The 24,463-nt window shown below is 35.6% G+C and overlaps 1 pseudogene; it reads right to left on the bottom strand.

The window, feature by feature from the left end:
* Window positions 1–18,747: 18,747 nt before the first annotated feature.
* Window positions 18,748–19,920, bottom strand: LOC149252911 (uncharacterized; annotated as a pseudogene).
* Between the last annotated feature and the right edge of the window lie 4,543 nt (window positions 19,921–24,463).

Genomic DNA, 24,463 nt, shown 5'->3' with positions numbered 1-24,463 from the left:
TCCAAAAGCAACAATTGACATTGGAAAAACAGAACGTCAAGGTCTCACATTCACAGCTATTTCAAGAGTGCCTTCTCTACAAGATCTCCGGATTAACCTCGCATTCAGTTTCGATTGTTACAGTAAAATGAAGGACAACAAAAACATTGCTCGCAGAAAACACGCAGAAGACATTCTCCGTTCAATGCCGCCTCCAGATAATCTGCTCCAACCCATACTTTGACATCAACAAAAGGTTTCCTCCATTTATTTACCTCATTCTATTTCATAACATACTTTTCATATCTTTCAACAACAACCAACTTTAATCAATATTAGTAAATAAGCAAATATTAGAATGTCTTTATATTATCTATACATCTCATTCTAACCTTTTCTTTCTTTTGCAACAGGCCACATGGACTCAGAAATAACATACCTTCACAGCTACAAGTAGCCTGGCAAGCAAAAAAACTGCATCTCCAGCTACGCATTAACCTCCAAAGGTGTTCATTTTACCATTATTCACCATGCATCTTCCACTAACAATATATAAATCCCCATAGCAAAGGTAGCTTCATTTCCATTCATTCCAGATTCATTTTAACACAACTCACCTGCAAAGTATTACTAATAAATTTCCGCAGCTGGTTTACATATTGCTAATTCTAACAAAATATACATTTTGCAGGTCCATTACTGCTTCTTCACGTCTTCGCTACCTCCACCATGTTTTCATACAGCTTCAAATATGGAATGACAAGCACAATGTACTTTACGCTATTATATTCCTTCTCGAACCTCTTTTGTTACAATTCACTGTTTGTATTTTCCATTTCAAACTTAAAAAAGGATGTTTCAAGATCAAATACCGTTTTCATGGTTTGTGTCATCACAACTATTTGTGTTTTTCATTTCAAACTTAAAAAAGGATGTTACAATACACTATTTGTATTTTCCATTTCACACTTAAAAAAGGATGTTTCAACATCAAATACCATTTTGATATTTTATGTCCTCACAACTATTTGTGTTTTCCATTTCAAACTTAAAAAGGGATGTTTCAAGATCAATACCATTTTGATAGTTTATGTCCTCACAACCAGTCCATTGTCAATGGGTTTTAACATATTTTGTTGACAAAATCAATTGATTTTAATTAATATAATACATGTTTTCAATATATCTTCATACTAATTTAATTTCCCATTTCAATAATGATTTCTTAAATAGCCCTTTCCAAATCAATATGATTTCCCAGTTGTTATTCGCATGGATTCATTCATTTATCTTCACCTTTAACTCCACAATTTTTACCAACTACAAACAAAGGTCTCTAAACAGGTTCAATGCATATTTATGGCTACTTGCATTCCATTTCAACGGTTTTCGGCATGGCTTCCTCAAATTAAAACTCGAAATCATCGACCCTTGCTTTCACAAAAAGACCACGTAAGCCTATTCACATTTCAATATTCTTCCACACACTATGCCTTACGGCGTTTCTTTTGCAACATTAAGTGTAAATGCTAGTTTATTTTAAATTTAACACCCTTGTGATCTAAAACTTAAGACGTATATTAACTTTAAGTCAATACAAAATACAAAACGAAAACGAAACCTTCCTCCGCTTTGACATCATCTTCTTTGTTCAAAATGTCACAAGAAACAAAGTATTTAAAGCAACCGATCACCATCGAAGTTTTCTACTTGGATCATCACACGCAATTATAAATTCGATACACAACGATATGACCAAAATGTAATGAAGTGTCACAGCAGACATGGGGATATGGGAGTGTTCCAAAGTCTATGGTAAGAAAAGAAGCAAGTCTCTACAAATCTAAATGTCTCTATCATACACGATCTGAGAACAACCATTGTTTACGCGATCTGTATCAACCTTCGAGATGCACTTCAAGAGACGGATGATTGATGTGAAAGGTTATGATATTGTGGACTTTATGTATATTAATATTTAGAGGTGTCTTGAAACTTCCAAAAATATTAACACCATTACAAAATGTGATAACAAAGACACTTGCTACGGCAATGTTAAGAGACTTGCTACGGCAATGTTATCTTATATTTTTACTTAAAAATGACAAATGATCATAATTTTACTTCAGTTTTCGTCTCCGAGTGGCAGCTTAACTAAATCACAATTCTAGGTAGAACCTTTGTCCATCGCAGATCATGCAGCGGCTTCCGCCTTCATGCGTTTGACCAGTAGAAACAAAAAGAAATATGCTTCATTTATAATAAACAATGGGTGAGTAGGGTTTCTTGAAAGCTGTAAATATTTGAAAACAGATGTACGTTTAGAAGACTTTGAAAGTTCTTATATTACATTCTTTGAAAGTTTTTATATAAACTGGAATCATGCTGGCTTTTTGAATTGATGGTGATATTCAGTTAGTTGTCATGCTCCTCACTATAAATGAAGTAGTTCAATCAACCTCATGGAAGAAGTATATAATACACACACAAATTATTATTATTATTATTTATATTTATTTATTTATTGTAGTTTTTATTTGTTTATATTTAATTTTATGGAAAATAATTGAGAATAAGATTAATTATCAATTATAAAATTAATTTTTTTTTATCTTTTTGGGGTTAGGTCTTGTTAGTTTGGCGGAAGGGTAGATCTCTTGGAGTTGATCTACCTGGTTTTTCTTGTGGATGTAAGGGCACTTAGTATCCTTGAACCACCCAAAAAAAATTGTTTCTCCATAAAATGATAATATCTTATTATTTCGAAAAATCAACTTTTTATTCGATATGTAAACTACCATTTGCTTAAGCTAAGATTAGATATGGAAACTAAATTACTTATACAGACAACTTTATGCTTAAAAATAAAACCTAACGCATAAAAAATAAGTTATAAATCTTAGCTTTTGATTAGAGGATATGCCTTAAAGTTTGTCATTAAAAAAAAAAAACTATCTCTCGATAAAATGATAATATTTTATCATTTAGATAAATCAAATTTTTATTCGATATGTAAACTAACCTTTGCTTAAGGTAAGATTAGATGTGGAAAATAAATCAGCATAGATCCATTTAAGGTAAGATTAGATATGGAAAATAAACCAGCATAAATCCATCTTAAGTACAAATCTAGCATGAGCGGAGAGGTATCAAATTTCTTCACGTGCAAACTTCTTTAGAGTGCAAAATATAATGTGTTATTTTTCATTGCTTAAATTGTATTTTTGAATGCCATATATAATATATATAGGACCAAATAAATGTTTTAACAATAAAAAAATCATGATATATACATATTTTTTTAAAATATATAATAAATACATAATTTCCATTAAAATACTTTACATGACATGTACATCGAGGCATTTTATCGACCCAAATTAGAACGCTGATATGGACATAAATTAGTTGACATAGATTTTCAAATAGTTTATTTAAATCTCTTGTTGACATATTTTTGAAAAGTATAAGGTTTAAGCATCTTACTCACACATTTTTTTACTTGTAATTATTTTGTGGCATATATTTTTTTTTTTAGCCAATATTATTTTCATTTTAAAAGGGCACATGTCAATTCCATAAATGGACAGACTTAAACATCCTTTCATACTGCGCTGTAGAATAAGCCTCTTGACTCAATTACTTACACTAACAACATTATGCATAAAAATAAAACCTAATACACAACTAAAAAAATATAAATCTTAACCTTGAATTACGACGAGGATATTGCCGGAAGTTAGTCAACAAAAACTCTTTAGTGACTAACTTTTATGACGTAATTGCAAAACTTCACATTCGGCCTTTTATTATGAGGGTTTAAGAAAGTTACAAAGGATTAAATCTCATTTGTTGATACTTAATTAAATTAATGTCTTTGTCACGTTTGCATTGAAACTCTTTTATTTAAACACATATTTTGTCACGTTTGCATTGAAACTTTTTTATCTAAACACATATTTCATCCTATTTCAACTTTTCAACCCTTTCAGTTTTGTTAATCTGTAATTTTGATTCACGGAATCGGTGTTTCTGCTGCCTGACTATAGTGATATTATTTCGAGTTGAATGGCTTAGGAATTTATTTCTCTTATAATGGCCGTGCTGTGGTGTGAATTTTCATAATATGAACACAAATCTGAATGATCAGTCCCTTTCAAGCGGCAGCGATGTCACCATACATACATTCAAATATTAAATGTTGAAAAGTAGAGGCTGAACCGTGGGTACACGTACCACCCAAAATATCTGTCACGTCTGTGCAGGCATTTTGGAACTTTCTTCTGCGTTTGAATAAGCTGTCCATGTGCTTGATGCCTTTTGACTGTAACGATATATAATTGCCTAAACTAAGAGGCTTGCCATTAAAGTTCCCCAGAAAATCCAAAAGCCAGTTCCCATGTTGGGTTGTTTAACGAAAATCTTAATTGTTTCGAAGTACACCCAAACGTGAAGAGACCTTGAGGAATAAATTCAACTTCCATGAATGACATACGTATTGAAAAATTAGGTGTATCCGGCCACCAATATGTGGAAAAAGTGACCCGCCTGCAAAGAACATATTTAAAGATATTATGTCTGATGGGAAGTAGCGGTTGCTAGTGATTGAAAATTATGATCATTGTTCATCAGATGGGAAGATACAAGATATGGAGTCCTCTAATAAGTATGAAGTGTAAGTTCGGACCTCCTTCACTCTGGTTGAAGTCCATGCACGGTAAATACATATCAATCTTGGATTATCATGCATTTATTGCATGTTTGAGTTTGTATATGGCCTTCTTCAATCTGTACACATGAGACTTGCTCTCATGTGTTTCATGTAATGAGGAATATTGTCTTCCCATCTATAGCATAGCTTGAATGGAGGTATATCTGGCCACCAAAGCAAACTTCTCCTTGTAATGCACTTCCTCTTTGTGGTAGAATGCTCTCACCAAAACTCTCGATTTTTACTTCTCTATGCTACCATCTACAACATGCTTGATATTGAAGACCCAACTGGAACTCGCCATTAACTTGCCCGCCGATATTGGAACTATATCTCGTACATCATTTCTCAGAATGGAGTTATATTCCTCCATCACGATATCCCTCCAAACCAATTGGCTTGAGAACTAGAAGGCTTGGAATAAATAACGTCATTCAAAAGCACCATGTAGTTTTGAAACATCCTAAGAGGTCTACTCAATGTGAATGTGCTCCTAGGATCCTCCACATGCTCATGAGCATCCCTCAATGCCTATTCAAATCATCAAGGTCTCTCGATAGAACTAGTAGGAGATGTTGTTGTCTCCTTCTCCTCAATGGAAACCTGGCTCATTGAACTGGAAGTAGTTGATGAATGTTGCTCATCATTCATATAATCTTGCTCCTTGTCCTCAATTACTGGAAGTATCTCATGATACTTCTTGGATGCTAGGTCCTCCTCAACCATCATATCCCTTCTAACAATTGTATTCCTTCATGCAAGAATGAAAATATTTTGAGTCTTTGAAGTATCACTATATAACATAAATTTCCTTCTCTCCTAAGGGATGCAACTTCATGCTCTTCTCCATGATAACATGGATTTACACTAGACAACCAAAGAAGCTAAAGTGGCCTATCTCTAGCTTCACCTCAAAGAATGCATCGTGAGGAGTCTTATCCCCCAAGGTCTTGCGAGGACTCTTATTCTAAAAATAAATTATTGGTTTGCATGTCTTTTCCGAAAGAAACATAGGCATATCCTAGTCATGAATAATTTCCTTGCAAACTCCTATGATGGATTAATTTTTTCTCTCTCCAACCTCTTTTCACTGAGGGTTGTCTAAAACTATCATCTGCCTCTTGATCCCTACCTTGCAAGAATCCTTGAATCCATTGGAGGCATTCTCTGCCCCATTATCTAACTTCAATACCTTCATTCTCCTCTCTATCTTATTCTCCACCTTATCCTTGAATTCTCAAAATTGACTGAAGACCTCATCCTTGGTATTTACGAAGAAGATCTCAGTTTTATTGGAATAATGATCAATTAATGTGACATAGTATAGTGACCTTTGTATTAGTGGCACTAATTTTAGTTCGTATACATTTTATTGAATAAGATATACGATTCCCTAACCTATTCACATTTCTTATAAAAGCATCCTTAGCAGTATTGCCAAGCACACACCCTCTACACATGCCCTATTGCTCAATACTGAGCTTTGGGATACCAATGACAATTTCAATTAGAATTGGAAATGCGTTGTAATGCAAGTGTCTTATCCTCCTGTGACACAATTCACATAGGTTATCATCATTGTGTTATAAGGCTTATACTAGCTTCCCCTACAACCTGTAAAGGCTTCCCTCTCTAATCCCATTGATGCTTATAGATTTAGGACTATCACCCTCTGGTCACATGAATTCCCATCACTTTTAGAAACATCACAAAAAATCCTCTTTCATATTTAATATCAAGAGAAAATTCTTCTTCAACACTGGCACATATAACACTTTCTTAACCTCTAGGACCCTTTAGGCTCAAGTTGGAACATAATGGTTCCAACACCGTTCACCACATACTTGGCATCATTACCAAGCTCCACGTGCACTTGAGTCCTTCTCTATCAAATTGTTGAAGACATTTCATGTTTCTATCATGTTGCATACGAGACTCTTTAGGTACCAAGAACTCTTGATGGTCATGCTAGTAGGTAGAGAGGAGACCAACAATAATTCCTTCTCAAACATTAATGAAAACTCATAAACATGTGTTTATGCTCTTACCTGCTATGACTTCACTTACATAGTGTCCATTCCCATGGAAAAAGAAACACTTAATTTTACTCAAGTCCTTTCTCAACTGTTAAGTTGACTCCTCACGATTGAACTTTTTGATAGGACCCTTTTGATGCATGCATGCAACCACGCTTTCTTGGGTCCTCAAAGCTATCAAGATATTCCCTATTTTTCCTTGGTGGTGTAAGTTACTGGGCTTTGATGGAGAGTAGGGTCTCGTAGGTGTTATCCTTAATGGTTAATAGATGGAGTGAAAACCCGACGAGTGAGCAAGGTTATCGGGGGTTTGATGGGTGATGCTAGATAGGCGTGAGGTGGAGGTCAAAAGTGACGGTGGGGTATACACACCCCCTTGGATCCAAAACTATGGGAGACACATAGGAATCAATGTTGTAGGTGGATCGTAGGGGCATCTTCCCTATGATGTAGGTAGGGGGTTAGGGGGGACAATATGGGCTTTTATGTCAATGTCAATCTAAAGGTTTCCAGCCTAAAAGAAATCAACAGTTTGGGAAAGAAACATATAATGAACATAGGGAATCCATTTAAAACAAGAGATTAATATTGGTTAACCTAGACAACAAGTTACAGAGAGGTAAGCAAATTTCAGTTTGGTCTAGTTAGATTATCTCTTTCTCGCTATTGAAGCTCTCCCTCTTATACACACAGGTATATTCCTATTTAGCGGAAAAATATCTCATAAAAAAAGAGAGGCCACTTTACCAACAATCTTCTCATTTGATTACAACTGTCCTACTTCTAGAAGTTATTCCTAACTAAATTCCTACATTTGTCCCTAAAGGACACCCTGGCACCACTACTTAACTAACAAGATTCCTTAACCCAAAAATATCACAAATGGGAGAGGAATCCTCCTCATAGTGGGAAAATATCTACTATGATGCTCCTGCATCACCTTTCCTTTTCCTTTCTTGGATTTATCGAACAAAAAATCAGGTTCTCCTCTCCACCTCTTTACCTATTTTCCTTAGACTCTTCCAAAGCCTCTTCTAGGATGTAGTCATCCCAAATTTATTAAATGGAAGGCATTCCTAGGTGCAAATCCCATTGACACCCAAGACTTGGTGAACCCATTGAATGCCACATTCACTAGTTCTGCTTCATCCACTTTTTCTCCAATTATTGTAAGTTGATCATGCACTTGGTTGATCTTCATGACATAGATAGTCACATTATTTGACCTTGACATTTGGATGGATCTTAATTTTTTCATTAATATCATCTTCTAGCTCACATTATAATTCTAGAATAAATCCAATAGTGCTTTGAACATTCACCTAGTTATCTTCTTCTATGCAAGGTGGGAGATCAAGTGATCCTTCACAACATCTATTATGAGTCTCTCGCATTTGATATCCTTATTTTCATGGGTTGCCAACAATGTTGCATTTGTTGCTAGAGATTATTCTCTTTCAATAGCAAGGTGACCCTTTCCTTCTAGGTTAAGAAGTTAGAAACCCCATCCAACATATCCTCAAATTTGACAATAAAAAATTCCATTTCTAAATCTAAACAAATATACAATTGTGTGTTAAATCCTCCTAGCACTGACAAAAAATTAATGTTGTTTTTTTTTGTGCAAATTAAAAATCAATCTCCTCTAATATCAAATCAATTTTCTAATCCCAATAAATAATTAGTTAATTCCTAGCAAATTTCCTTATGACTTTAATTCAATTTCAACTTTATTAAATATAAAATACCACTAAATTTTAACTATCAAATAAATAAATATTAATAGAAACAAAAGTTAAACCAATTTCCACAAACACTTAGAAATGTGTTTCCCTTCAAAGTTTGCTTTTAAATAATTAATTATAAAGCATACAAGGAATCCCTTATTGGTAAAATGGCTCAATTAGTAAAATAGAGATGACAATAAACATTTCTTAAAGAAGTTTGGGCACATGTGAGAACCTCCTAATCACCCTTGAGGACTTGTCCTCTTGCATGTGTGAACTTTCACTTTTTCTTGTGGCATGTTCGATTCGTGCACTATTTGTTGTCGACATGCAAACCTTCTTCAATGATTCTTAACAAGTGTGGTTCTCATCGAATCCTCATGTGGCACATGTCACTGTCTACCTATTCTTGCGTTTGCTTCCTACTTTCATGGAGAAGACATGAGTGCCCAAATTGGCTATATGGACTCACAAATGTGGAGGCTATTGCTGCAAATTTATTGTGCTACTTAGCCTTTGTTGTAGAATCATTTTTTTTATTGGAAATCACTTTTCTAATCTATTGGCATTATGATACAGGTATGATATAGGTGTTGTCCTTGATGGCAACTCACTCAGATGACAGATCATAGTACAACTAGTAAATAGAAAAGAATTAATAATTAGAGAGGTATACGCAGGTTCGCTATGACAAAGGAGCGTATACACGTGGGTTCACCATATACCAAGTCGCGTATACATACACACGCACTTTCACAGAAGGAAAGGAGTGTACATGTTGGAAATCTAAGTTTTGGTCCGTGGTATTTGGTCCATGGTATTTGGTCCGAAGTGTTGACCCCAGGTATTGGGTCTAAGGTATTGGTTCTACGTGGTTTTGGACCATGGTATTGAGAGAGGCCTAAACCTATATAAGGAGAAGAAGATCATTAGGCCAAAAAGTGCAAGCGTGCAAGTGATGAATATTTGATGTAGTGTGAGATCTAATATGCTGGTTATGGGTTTGTGATGCTTTGCTCGATCTGAACCAAGGAGGCACCTATGCGGTTGATGAAGGTTGATGGACCGGGATCATGAAGACTAAAATGCATTATCATTATATGGTATGATCATGAATAGATCTGAATACTGACACATGTCCTATCCTTTATATCTTATGTTATGGGTATATCTGAAGTTGAAAATTGCAGTGAAGGTATAAGTAATTATTTTCATATCTGTATGCAGGTTCCCTTTGGTGAAAGAGCATATACACGCTATTTCGACACAGTCAAGTAGCGTATACAATATGAGATTTGATATTTGAGGTTGCTGTTGGTTCTAGTGGTTGTTGCAGAGTTATGGGCTCTACTCTGTGTTCTGGTGACTGTGTTTTGATGACAGGGTTTCAATGATTCAGTTGTTGGGTGATTAAGAGTTTATGGTTGTATTGCAATGGTGATTATTTCGTATTAATGGATCTAGTCTGAAAATTTATGAAACGTGGTCCCTGAGAAAAAAGAGAAGGTTGTAGCCTTATGTAGGTCAGCACCTACGTACTAGTAAACACATCAACTAGTACAAGAGCTAAGGGGGTTGTAGCTCCCTTCCAGTAGTAGCTGAAAAACGAGAGAAGGTTGTAGCCTTCTGTAGGTGGGTGCTTACATACTGGTATGAGTCTGCGCCAGTACAAAATTGTAAAAAGAAGTTTCTTATTAAAAGGAAGATAGAGACGATTGCAGCAGGTGGTTTTCAACCACATTGGGTTTCCACCTTATATCATGGTGTTCATGTGTGCTTCTTATGTGTGATGATCTGTTCTGTTTTACTGCACCTGTTTACTGTTTATATGGTTAATAATGTTCTGATGCACTCATTAAATATCAACTAACTGAATCATAAGTTTACTAGATATACGCTAGTTGCATTAAACATAGTTGCATATGCATGCAGGTTGCCTTAACTGAAGTAGTGTATATGAATCTGATTGTGAAAAGAAATATTATTGACTTGCTAATACTGATTCACCCCTTCACCCCCTCCCCCTCTCTCAGTATTATTTCCAACATAATCTTCTTTCATATGTTGTACATTTGATGAAATTCCTTCTTCAACTAATCACTGAGATTTCATTTACTTACTATGTGTTAGTTAATGTGTCTGGTCTCTTAAATTATTTTTGTTTTTGTAATCTCCAAAGTAATTTATAGTTGAGATTAGATCTCAACATCACTTGATGGTTGAGATTAGACCTCAACATCATTTGAGATAAATATTAAATATTTCTCTAATTTATTAACCCAAATCATCTTTCTATTTTATTAGACTTATTTTTGTTTTTGTAATCTCCAAAGTAATTCATAATTGAGATTAGATCTCAACATCAGTTGAGATAAATATTAAAAATTTATCTAATTTATTAACCCAAATCACTTTTCTATTTTATTAGATTAAACTTACTTTTTTAATATTTTATTTTTATTATAATGTTTTTTTTTTAATTAAAATAATCATTGATGTTTAAAGTCAATCAAATTTATTCTACATACAAATACATACAAATATGTCTAGACACTTAGACTTATGTAACTAAATTACAAAATTCAACAAATGATATATAAAATGTTTTAATATTTATTGTTTTACACACAAAAATAAATTGATGGTACCCATGTTACTTGGGAGCGGGAGCGGGAGTGAAAATGGGAGAAGGAGCGACCATTTTCAGAAGCTCCCAGTTTGGGTGCGAATCCGGGAGCGATTTTTTAAAAATATATATATTTTTTATATTTTTTAATTTTTGATACATATATGTCAACAAAAACATGTAGAATGATGAATTAGACATAAAAAACATAGATTGATCATTGAACTATATCACATCAATCATCTAGAAATTATAATCGTCATCAACCATGTCCACAAGTTAGTAAAATACATATTACAACTGCAACATATTGAGTCTCATGAATCATGATTCATCAAATTCAATCTTAAAGTTTCAACTTCAAGCTTTCAAAATTGAAAATTCAGTAGCATTTATCATCATTGATCACCAAAGTTATACTTGTAAGCTAAGTTTAACCATTACAAGAAGTAATATCTAAGATATTTCTAAGTCCTAACTTCTAACTGTTAACATGATATGAAATGTTATAAATTTATAAAATGAAACATGAATAATGAAATGAAATGAAACAACTTTAGTCTTTCACGAAGCATCATATTCATAATTCACAATCATTACCAATGAGTTATAATTGCCAAGGCCCAACTTCAAACTTCAAATTTTCATTGTCACAGTGATATATTGTTTACAAAAAATATCATTATGATATGAAAGAGTCAAGAGTCAGGAGTCAAGGACTCAAAACTCAATAGTTATGAAAACTAAAGTCTAATAGAAACTAAAAAAGACAAGTAAACTGTAAATCTACATGTGGCCCTTGCCACGAGAGTCTCCAAGAGTATATGCAGGTCATGGTGGTCTTCTAGGAGTCTCTCGCACAGACCGATGACTAGAACTAGAACCTCCACGTGAGGGTGAAAATGGAGGTGGCAACAGCAAAGGAACAAGACTCGGACCTCGAGCACTGCTACTGGATGGTGGAGGTGGAGGTGGAGGTGGCATGGCTGTTGCAGCTGCTTCATCTTCATCCCTTACAAGTTTCTCTTCCAGTTCTTCAATATGTATAATGCCATCCTCCAAATTGTCATCCTCTGGGTGATTGTCCCAAATTTTATATGTGGGATCCTCATAATCCCGATCACAGTAATGACTCAACAACCTCAAGTTGTAGTGCACATAAACCAAGCTTTCTGCTCGGTTTTCATTGAGTTTGTTTCTTTTCACATTATGTATGTAGCTGTAGGTGCTCCAACACCTCTCTGCAGAAGAAGTATTTACAACCTGTGAAAGAACTTTTTTTGCCAATTTTGGCAAAAGTCCATGCCCGCCATATGTTTCCCACCATGTGAGAGTATCAAATCTATCTCTGTCGTCCATTGCATGGAAATTACCATACAAACCAGTGCCACTGAAGTATCTGCCTATTTCAAAGCGCACAGCTGCACATTCCTCCCTGTCAGGTACCAACTTTTCTATTGCTTCCAAATATCCTCTAGTTACCTCTGGATCTAAATGGGGTTTGGTCCTAACCCCACCCCCTGCTGCAGGTTGGCCCAACCAAGATGTAGAGTAGTATTTTGGCGTAAGGATATACGCCAAGCAATGTAGTGGAAGATTAAGTCTATTCCACTGTTCACACACACAATCATGAATCAGCTTGTACAGGTCGGGATCTCTGTTATGAACAATATCTTTTATTTCCCCCAACACGGTATCCATCTGCTCATACACCTCACCAATCACTAGTTTGTCTGTATCTGCAAACTGAATCATGTGATAAATGGGCTTGGTGAAATCCAATACTTGCCTCACACTTGTCCAAAACTGACCATCAAGAGTGGCCTCCTCCACCATTTCAAAACCTCCCCTGTTAGCTGCATTTGTAGCCCTTTCCTTTAATACCTGCCAATGTGGACTTGATACCATGCTAGCCAATGCCTCTCTTACCTTCAAAAGGTGCCTGAAGGTGAGGTAATAGCTACCAAATCTGGTCTTCGCAATCTTCAACAACTCCAATCTCGAGTGACTGCGGAAAAGGCAATGGGTATTGCTATGATTTGTAATAAATTTTATCATTTGTTTTCCTTTCTTGTACAAATCACCAATCCATTGGTATTGTTCATTTTTGTTCTTGACAATATCATGCAACAGAAGGTTCAATGTGTGAACCAAACATCCAGACCAAAATATGTTGGGGTATTTATCCTCAATAATTGCTCCCGCTGCCTTACAATTAGGAGCATTATCAGTGATGACTTGGATGACATTGTATGGCCCAATACGCTCAATTGTTTCAAGTAATGCTTCTGCAATGTTGATGGCAGTCTTGAACTTGTCTGAGTAATCATGTGCAGTTAGAAAGATGGGACCACTAATAGACACAGCAAGAATACTTATCAATGGCTTGCCTTTTACATTTGTCCATCCATCAGATACAATGGACACCCCATGGTCAGTCCAAGAACTTGTCATTCTATTCAAAGAATGTGATATTTTTGCTTTTTCATGATCAAGGCCAACGGTTCTTGCCTTGTCATACCCAGAGCTCTTGTATCCTTTAGGGGCATCATTTATGGCAGAAACCATTTCATGCCAATAAGGTGAGCGTAGAACATTGAATGGTATCCCACATGCATAGAGAAACCTGTAAACCTTTGAATCCACATCATTCCTACACCCCTCATCAAGGAAATCTGATATGGTTCTACGCCTTAAAGATGATGACCCTGTGCCTCCATATCCACTGCCTTGGGAGGATGCTGAAGGAGTTCTTTGTGATTGTGAGCTTGGTTCAAAGAAACCCCTTGATTTTTTTGATTTGTATTGGGCTTCCTCCTCTTCTCTTATGTATTTGGCTCTATCCGCTGCTGACACCGCTGTACAAGTTTTGATTCCTATTTGTTTGTCTCCATCCCATGGCCTTTTCCCACAAAGGTGTCTTCTAGCACGGGTGTATGAACCTGTGTAATTAGTGTTGCAATGGGGGCAATGAAATTTAGTGGTTCCACCCCCTCTCCCTGTTTCAGCCCTGTTAACATATTTCCACAATGGGGTTTGGTCTTGTTTAGTTTTTTGAGGGTCATGTTCACCCTCCTCCAGCTCCTCCTCACCGGGGTTTTCACCAATTTGACTTTCTCCAGCTTCTTCATCCCCCTCTTCAGTTTGGCCCCTCCGTTTCCTACTCTCCAGCACCATAATAACCATAAAAGGGACCAGGAAGAGGAAAATGCCAAGAAATATAGCCAAGTCCATGGTGTTTGATGTTTGTAGGGTTTTGATTCTTGAATATGCAAATTAATTTAATTTATTGGGATTAATTAGTTTAATTTAAATTCATGATTTTTAAACTCAATAAACTAAATTAAATTAACTAAATTACTATTTAACTAAATTAAACTAACTAAACTAACTAAATTACTAAGTTACTTACTTCTGCAGGCTTGCTCCTCGCTCCTCGGCACTTGTTCCTCGCTCCTCAGCACTTGTTCCATGCTCTTGCTCTCCAACAAACTCAACTCAATGAAGTGATAATGAAATTTTTTTAGGCTCATTGGGCTTTTAAAACAAAAGAAAAATTTTAAAATTGGATTTTTTTTTGGTGTTCGCGGATTTTTTTTCCGCCGGATTTCTCCCGGCACCCGTCGAAATGCTCCCGAAGCGATTTTTTAATGCCTGGGAGCGATCGGGAGTGATCGCTCCCCGATCGTTCCCAGGCATTAAAAATCGCTTCGGGAGCGACGAAGCGACCGCTCCCTACAGCGCTCCCGAAAATGGCAGAGAGCGCAAATTTTTTTCGGGAGCATGCTCCCGAGCCGCTCCCACCCGGAGCGTGATTTGGGAGCGAGTTCGGGGGGGCGCTTCCCCGCAACTATGGATGGTATGATATAAAATTATATTTATAACCTATATAAAAATTAATTATAAAATAACTATAATAAATATTAAACACATTGATGATGGAGAAGATAATTTTAAAACGCACGTATTGATTTTTTTTTGTTTATTTATGGATGTCACTGATGTAGTGCTTAGTAGGCATTACATAGGATATGGAAGATTTACTACAGTGATAGAGCCTACTAAAATCTACGTATTTATGGTTAACAACATTATTAAATAAAAACTTTATATATATTATTAATTTCATATATATATATTATTTTTATTTTTTTTCAAGTACTAAAAAAGTCTGATATATATTATATGAATAGAAAATATACATGTATCATTTTTCTAGATGCCAGTATTTGCCAGAAAATATAACTAAGAACAACTACCATGATATCAAATGTTAATTGTGACTGTGGAGAAATCTAGAGCAAGAAACACATTTGAACAACATGGATTACATATACAACATGATATTTCTCTGTATGGATATGATAGAAAGTAGCATATACAGTGGCAAATACTGTAAGGAATATACAAAAGACATCATTTGTTGCTGTATTATTGAAACAACTAACCATATAGAAGAGTAATAGTCCCCTCCCTGAGAAGACCTGTAAGCACTGTATGACTTGTAGCATGTAAAGAGCCAGTGCAGAGAATAAAAAGTTCCACATACAAAAAATTACAGTATGGTCAGCATAGTTGTAAAGCAAGACTTTGTTCTATAATGACACCATCTAATGAGGAAGCTATGAAAAGCTCCTCGTAGAGGACACTGATTTTGCCCAATGGCCAGGGATATAACTTCAAAAAACAAAAACATTTCTGTATCCCATAACAATTTAGACAACATATTTACTAATGGAATTCAGTCTTTTTTAGGGAACTTTGTTGTGCGCTCATTCTTCCGATAAGAGAACATGAGGAATTACTACATTATCACACTATATAACAGTATTTTATACAAAAAAAAAAAACCTTTTGGCTTGCATAGAAATGGTTAACCCGGATTTGGGAAGCTCTCTATGTTGAATATGATTTGCTCCCATGTAATCTCTAAGTGTCAATCATCACTGCTTCCTTGTAATCCTTTTTTTGACAATCTGTAAACATCTTTCAATGTGTTGGATTGTGTATCTGTCTTGTGCTTTCCATAAGAAATAAATTCTTTCCATCCATCCTTGTAGTTTGGAATTGTTGATTGATGCTTTCCCCATGACTTGGTCGATTATGATTTTTAAGTCACCGTATATGTGTAGCTCGGGGTTTCCAAAGAAGTTGTTGAACCATAGGAGACACCAGAGAGCTACAACTTCAGCTTTGGTATTGGTACCATCATTAGATTTCCAATGCATCCTGTATATCAAGTTAGCATTTATTGCGATCCAAAAGCCACATGCACATTTGTTTTCTTGTGCTACCCCATCAAAAGAAGCCATAGGATAAAAGAAATGTAAGTCATTTTGAATTTTGAATTTTTCTTTAGAGCATAATGACTGTTCACAATAAAAAGAAAGATTTGTTATTATTTTTTCAATGATTATAAAGAAACCTTCCCTACTGTTTTGAAATATGTTTCTATTCCTCCATTTCCAGATTTCCCAGAAAAGAAAGAAAGGTATAATTCGCCATGCAGGTTTCTGAGAACTCCACCATTCCAAGGACTCTCTAATGCAAGAATGCTGAATATAGGGGAAGCCCATAAGGGAAGAATTTTTTTTCCAAACCCATGTAGTGGGAGTGCAATGTAGAAAAATATGATAATTTTCTTCTGAGTGGTTTTTGCATATGCAGCAAATGCCCGGTCCATACCAATTCATTTTTTGCAAGTTTTCCCAAACAAGATTCTTGTTATGATAAACTAGCAAAGTAAAGATAATAACTTTGATTGGTGTTTTTGTTTTTCAGAAAACATAAAGGGTATGATTTTCCTCTCTCCTCACAGTTCTTTTTGTTAATGTTTGGTAGGTGTCTTCTACAACTATGTTGTCAGAATGCATTTTCCCCTATCCTGGGCCCCTAATATACAAATGCCCAATTGTTTCATAGATGTTGTGATCTAAAACCATTCATCTTTCCAGTGATCGGTTAAACCCAGTTCATCTCCCTGTCTTGAATTTCATATATTATATATTAAAGATAATGAAATATGTTGCAGTGGAAATAATATCTTTCCGCATTTTCTTTCACCCATAAAATAATATCCATTAATGAATATCGCTTAAAAGCTAAAAAGAACAATACATACTGAGTTTTATTTTCTGGACTCAAGAAAATATAGAACTCATAAAACCCAATGGATCGATCGGTTGAATTTTTTACTACACGAAAACTCCAACGCAATGTTATAGAACTCCAACGCAATGTTACAGAAATAAGAATAGATGCCACTAATTTGAATCACACATCGTTGTCTTCCACCTGGTTGGGTTAATAGAATCCTAATTGGATTCAAATAACTAGGTAGAATGCTTTAAATTTTCGAAGTAATTTATTTTCTTAAATATTATATTTATAAATAAATCTAAATATATTTTTAATTGAAAATAATTTTATTTTTTAATTATATATATAATATTTATATTATATATTAAATTAAATTAGAATAAAAGAAAAGGTGATTTTATATAGATATATATGAAAATGATTTATCTTTGTATTTATTTAGTTAAAATTCAATAATATAATTTTTGGAGAAAATTTTATTTCTAAATTTTAAAATGAATTTTTAAATATATAAAGGAATTCAAAATCTTAAAAAATCTTTAAAATATTTAATTCGTACATATTTAATAATTTGATTTTTTCATTTTAACAATTTTTATCATATTTAAGGTAAAATTTATATAAAAAGATATTTAAAATATTTAGTTGGTACATATTTAATAATTCATTTTTTTCATTTTAACAATTTTTATTATATTTAAGGAAAAAGTCATATAAAAATATGTTGGACACCTAATCCTCTATGGGTTGGTGTAGAATGTGAACAACTGTGTGAGTTTAAGAGACCTTGGGATATGGAACCCAACAGATACACAAATGTACTATAAATGTATATCATTGTCAATAATAGACACACACACTCATGTTTATCATTCATCTTTTGTGTTTGCCATGTATGTGTCTAACATGGTATCAGAAAGGGCAATATCCTACCCTGCTCATATTTGAGCCACTTGTTTTAAGGCATTTCTGTGCAGGTCAGTTCTGCCATCAATTTTGCATTTCATGAATGTTTTCTCAGCTAAATTCTAGCTGCAATCTGTGCTCACATTTGTGTTTAGGAATCTTCTCCACGTAGTAACGCTTAGTCATGCCTCCCTAGGGGCTCGTAGCTCTGTTGCTTCTCTCTCACTTAAATCGGGTCTGACACTATTTCTAACGTCTCTGCCATACTACTATTCACCTGGCCTCTTCCATTATTCTTTGCTTTCTACATCGAATAGTTTGGTAAGTTGCTCCAGGTGCTGTAATGAAGTGAGCTTGGACTATGCATTTCTTGGAGTATATGGGTGTTGAAGATTACACTCTGTTGGTGTGACTGTGTATTATCTCTATAGTGCGGATTACGCCCCCTCCTCAACCAAAACTTGTGTCTGTCTCACACCACCACTAAACTGTCTCGCACCTTATCACCGTGGTATCTGTGCAGGAGCGTATGCATAAGGAGTTCCATAAGGTTGAAGCAGGTAGAGTGATTAATTGATGGTATAGAAGAAAGAATTTAGAGCCTGCCCACTTACTACATGCATGTTTTCTCTGCAAATGCCGGCTGGTCATTGGCAGGGACATCTACATGTATGGGGGTGACAGTGCATTCTTACTGTCTCTTGGGAGGAATTTGTCTCGCCAAAAAATCTGAGCATTAACAGCCATAGCACTTTTAGCATGTGGTGGCTGATATGATGCAGGTTTTGGTGCAGAGGCAGTTTTAGCATGGGGTGGTTGATATGCTGCAGGTTTTGGTGCAGCGACAACAATCTTTGGAACTTGATTTGAGGTTTTGGAGGCTGCATTAGTTGTCCCATTAGTTGTCTCAATCCGCAGATTTTCCTTTACTTGCTCTACTAACTCTGGAAGATCTCCATATATCATGGACTCTGCTGGGCGCCACTCTGCCTGATATAGTTTGTCAAACATCTTCTTGAAGTATAGTGATCCATTATAAGAAAATATCTTGATCCCATTGTCCACTTGCAACCGGGGAGCCGTTGTTGCTATCATAAAATATCGTCCATCAAGCGACCATTCACTTGTGACTGACCATTCAACCTTTGAACTTCCAAGCAAATTTTTTAGCAGAACAATCCCAAAATTCCATTTCGCCAGGTAAATTACCAAAACCTGCTATGCATAAAAGTTTTCCATGAGGGTTCCATTTGAGTGTATTGTAAGGGCCTGTTCCAAAATCAAAGAGAGGATTGCACTTTTTGTCGAACAACGTTGCTCTTGTAGGCATGAATCCGTAAACCACTGCAAATTCAGTTCCTGAAGGAGACCACTTAACATCATGGATAGGTCCCTCCTTATGAAGAGGCACAAGCCCTTCATGACTCCCATCAGTCGTCAAGTAATGTAATCTGGACTCCCCATAGTAACTTTGATTTCTTTTGTCAACATCAGACTGTGCAATAACCAACAATCCAGTCGATCCATGGTTCCAAATTAACTAGACATTGGAACACTAAAAAAAAATCTCCGTCGAGCTACAAGCTGGGCTGGGCCAACATCCTCTCACTTAAATATCTGAATGTTGGTTGGTATTCCCTTTGATTCAGGAATATATGCCGCAAAATATGTTGGAGGAGCTGTAGCAAGTTACAAACCAGCTATTCCAAGAAGGCAGATCTTATTAACAATTCCTTGAGCAACGTTTTTCGGATCAAAAACATGAATCTCATCGGTTGCCATTCGACAAGCAACTGCCTCATCTTCACTGAATTGGAATGAAGGCCAATTGGTTTTAGATATATTTGGAAATCATCATCTTCCTCAACCTGCGACTTCCTTAATGCTTCTTTTTTCTCTTCAGCTCCATCATTGATCCATACTGGTTCAACCAATGGTGATTCATTGAAACTAAGAAAGCTAGCCACTGCTAAAGATGCGAGTTCTGCATAAAGCTTAACATATTTCTTATACATCTATTGTCGATAATAGGTATAGGCTAGTGCCATCTTAGACTGAAAGTTTCCACATTCTACTCAGCAAAATTTCAGAAAGTAATAAGGCAGACACCCTCCATTGGCTACACCATATTTCCTATTCTACTACCATTGGCTTATATGATCAGATTGAAGTATAGACATAGTATATTGAAGTTGGTATTGAAGTTTTTTTAATCAGTTTTTTATCTAATCATGAAGGTAGAAAGTTGAAAAATAAAAGCAATATTTTTTGGAGGAGAGTTAAGTCATTTCTTGCCATTAGAACTATTACACTTTGGTTTTAATAGTGGTGCACTTGTTATGGCTCTAATTGGTGGTGTATTAGAGTTTCTCAAAACTCTGATACAATCTACTATCGAAGACACAGTTAAAATCAGCAAGAACACTCTTTGTGATATTAAAACATGTCTGTAGAATACATAGGAAAAAATAGACTTTTTGGAGCTTGAATCTCAGCTTCAGTGAGCAAAATTACAGCAATGGAATCATCATTCTTAGACTAGTGCCATCTTAGACTGAAAGTTTCCACATTCTACTCAGCAAAATTTCAGAAAGTAATAAGGCAGACACCCTCCATTGGCTACACCATATTTCCTATTCTACTGCCATTGGCTTATATGATCAGATTGAAGTATAGACATAGTATATTGAAGTTGGTATTGAAGTTTTTTTAATCAGTTTTTTATCTAATCATGAAGGTAGAAAGTTGAAAATTAAAAGCAATATTTTTTGGAGGAGAGTTAAGTCATTTCTTGCCATTAGAACTATTACACTTTGATTTTAATAGTGGTGCACTTGTTATGGCTCTAATTGGTGGTGTATTAGAGTTTCTCAAAACTCTGATACAATCTACTATCGAAGACACAGTTAAAATCAGCAAGAACACTCTTTGTGATATTAAAACATGTCTGTAGAATACATAGGAAAAAATAGACTTTTTGGAGCTTGAATCTCAGCTTCAGTGAGCAAAATTACAGCAATGGAATCATCATTCTTAGACTAGTGCCATCTTAGACTGAAAGTTTCCACATTCTACTCAGCAAAATTTCAGAAAGTAATAAGGCAGACACCCTCCATTGGCTACACCATATTTCCTATTCTACTGCCATTGGCTTATATGATCAGATTGAAGTATAGACATAGTATATTGAAGTTGGTATTGAAGTTTTTTTTAATCAGTTTTTTATCTAATCATGAAGGTAGAAAGTTGAAAAATAAAAGCAATATTTTTTGGAGGAGAGTTAAGTCATTTCTTGCCATTAGAACTATTACACTTTGGTTTTAATAGTGGTGCACTTGTTATGGCTCTAATTGGTGGTGTATTAGAGTTTCTCAAAACTCTGATACAATCTACTATCGAAGACACAGTTAAAATCAACAAGAACACTCTTTGTGATATTAAAACATGTCTGTAGAATACATAGGAAAAAATAGACTTTTTGGAGCTTGAATCTCAGCTTCAGTGAGCAAAATTACAGCAATGGAATCATCATTCTCAACTTGTCTCTATTCAGAAATTGAAACATACAACCTTAAGAAGCAAATCAATAATGTTGTAGTTGATTCAGATCCATTTCCCAATGAAGCAACAAAATTGCATGCACAAGTAGAAGTTCAGTTTTCACTTCCCAAGCCCATCATTAGACCTTGGGAAGCGTTTGTCCAAAACAAGCACAGAACTGGTCTTGGATATGACAAGGAATTGTCCTTTCACATTCTAGATTACTCAAAGCCTATCCAATTTTAGAGTGATGGATTCCTTCATGACGGTTCACCTTCAGTTGTTCCAGATTCTGCTCCTCTTCCACAGCAACAACAACAGATTGTGAAATGCCAACACTGTGACCAAGTTAGCCATATGAAAGATCATTGTTTTGATCTTCATCCATGTAAGCACTGTCATAAAACCAATCATTCTTCCAACAGATGCTTCAGAAACAAACCTCATGCAAGAGCAAAGATTCATCTTGGATGGATCGCTTCTTGGCAATGGGCATCAACAGCCAAGAAGATATTCCAGTCATATGTTAGAACTTGTTCTAGAGTATTTAACAGTCTTGCAGTTGAATTTTCTCCATCATCTCACCTTGTATTTGACAGGGGAGGAAATGATCATCTATAAGCTTCAAAAACAGATCAAGTGAGCCTGAGCCACAACCTGCCAAATGAGATTCAAAGTTGTAGCCTGAGACAAATATGCCCCTAAGCATGCCTTCAGTCGGTGATACCTCTTCAAAGAATTGGGGACACTTCCTCTAACAGAAGACTTCAGCTTCTTGCCAGCTTTGGAAGAGTTCCAAGAATTGCATTACGCATTCTAGAGTTGTTGGTCATCTTTAAACCATCACAGGTTGAGACCTCCCTTTTCAGGTTGAGGTTCTCCCTTTTATGTGGGGTGAGACCTCCTTTTATTGGTTGAAGGATTCCCTCTTCAAAACATGAGGAGCACTTCCTCTAACATAAGACCTGAGCTTCATGCCAAACTTGGAAGAGTTCTGGGAACTGCACTAAGCATTCTAGTGTTGGTGGTCATCCTTAAACCACCTCCCTTATACCAACATTTTAGAGAGCACATTCAACCTAGTGCTGCCATGCATTTTTGCACATTTTGCATTACAGCTCCCTTCTTGGATTCATACATAACCCTTCGAATTAAGGGGGGGAATGTTGGACACCTATCCTCTATGGGTTGGTGTAGAATGTGAACATCCATGAGAGTCCAAGAGACCTTGGGATGTGGAACCCAACAGTCACACGGATGTACTATAAATGTATATCATTGTCAATAATAGACACACACTCATGTTTATCATTCATCTTTTTTGTTTGCCATGTCTGTATCTAACATAACAAGGAAAAAAAACTCAAAATAATTTAAAGTAAAATAAAATAAAGAAAAATATTATTATTCATAAAATTATATTAAAAAAAATATATCTTTTTTATCTTTACAATTTTAATTACACTGAAGGTGTTCCTATGATGTGTTTGGCTAGGTAGATTTGGCCAATAAGATATGTGTATTTATGTCCTCCTCCATCCGGATAAAAATTGACACGTGACACTACAAATGATGTCATGGAATTAGTTGAGAAGTATGTCGTTGTTTCTTTATCGCGGAAGAATTTCTCTTGCGCCATTGTTTCCTCGCCATGGAAATGTTTTAAGAAGAGTAGTGCCTTTCCCAAAGGCCTTATGGTTTGTGGGCATACCTCGACGTAAGTATGTCAGTGACGGTGTTCTCTCAGAGAAGGGCTTTGTTTATAGTTTTGTGGTTCTTCTATTGCTAATTGTCTCTAGTCAGAAGCCTCTGTAAGTGATGGCATCTCCCATGACAGAAGTCAAGAGATCATGGGTCAAACACTTGGCTTGTTCGAGCAACATCTTGGATCTCGTTGATGCCATTCTTGGTGAGGATTATGATAAAAGCCAACCTTTTCTTTGCATCACCGTTTCCCTTCTCTGCTTATTGAGATTTCCAGTAGTGAGGAAGGTGATCTTTATGGCACTAATATTTTCTGCAACAACCTCCAAATTAAATTCTCTCAGTTCCCTATTTTATAGGTTTTTGTACCTTCTTCCCAATTTATGAATAGGCGTGATTTATGTCGCAAGTACCATAGTTTAACTGCATCTGATTTTATTCCATCCCAATCGTCCGTTGAGAGAGATGCTTCCATTGATGCAAGATTGTCTGCTTCATCCAATGAGTTTTGGTAATTTGTGCACCAAGTTCATGAAGTAATCTGCTAATCTAACTGGAAAATAAATCCTTCATTTAAGAAGAACCCATATCATGTTAAGAAGGTTTTAGAGATTCTCACCGATGCCAAAACTGTCATGCAATTATTTCATTGGATGAGGCAGTGCCCTGACTATAGGCACAACTTTGATTATAATGCAATGCTGATAAACTTGCTCCTCTGGGCTCAACTTTTCTGGCCAACAGAGCATATTCGAACACTTATGATCAAGGTCTATGCTCACATTGAAGAGATAGAAAAGGAAATGGAATTCATTAAAACATTGCATTATAAGGGTTTCAAGCTCAAACTCCAAGATTATAATTCGTTGTTAATAGCCGTAGCAAGGCTCAATATGCCCAACATTGTAGAGAGCATTTATAGGGAGATGTTGGGTAGTGGGATTAAGCTAAACAATTTTACATACAATACTATGATTAGAATGCTCTACAAGTAGGGGAAGGTACATAATTCTAAGCAGTTCTTGAGTCAAATTTATGAATAAAGTTGGTATTCCAGTACATTCACCTACACAACCTTCATTCTAGAGAATTGGAGGAACTAAAATATAGTCGAAGCATCCAAGGTATTTCAATG

The sequence above is a fragment of the Pinus tabuliformis genome, chromosome 7 (genome assembly GCF_031772625.1).
Source record: "Pinus tabuliformis cultivar Carrire ecotype Pingquan chromosome 7, CPIR1, whole genome shotgun sequence".
NCBI lineage: Eukaryota > Viridiplantae > Streptophyta > Pinopsida > Pinales > Pinaceae > Pinus > Pinus tabuliformis.
Note: the sequence above shows the minus strand (reverse complement) of the source record. Positions and strands in the feature narration are given on the sequence as shown.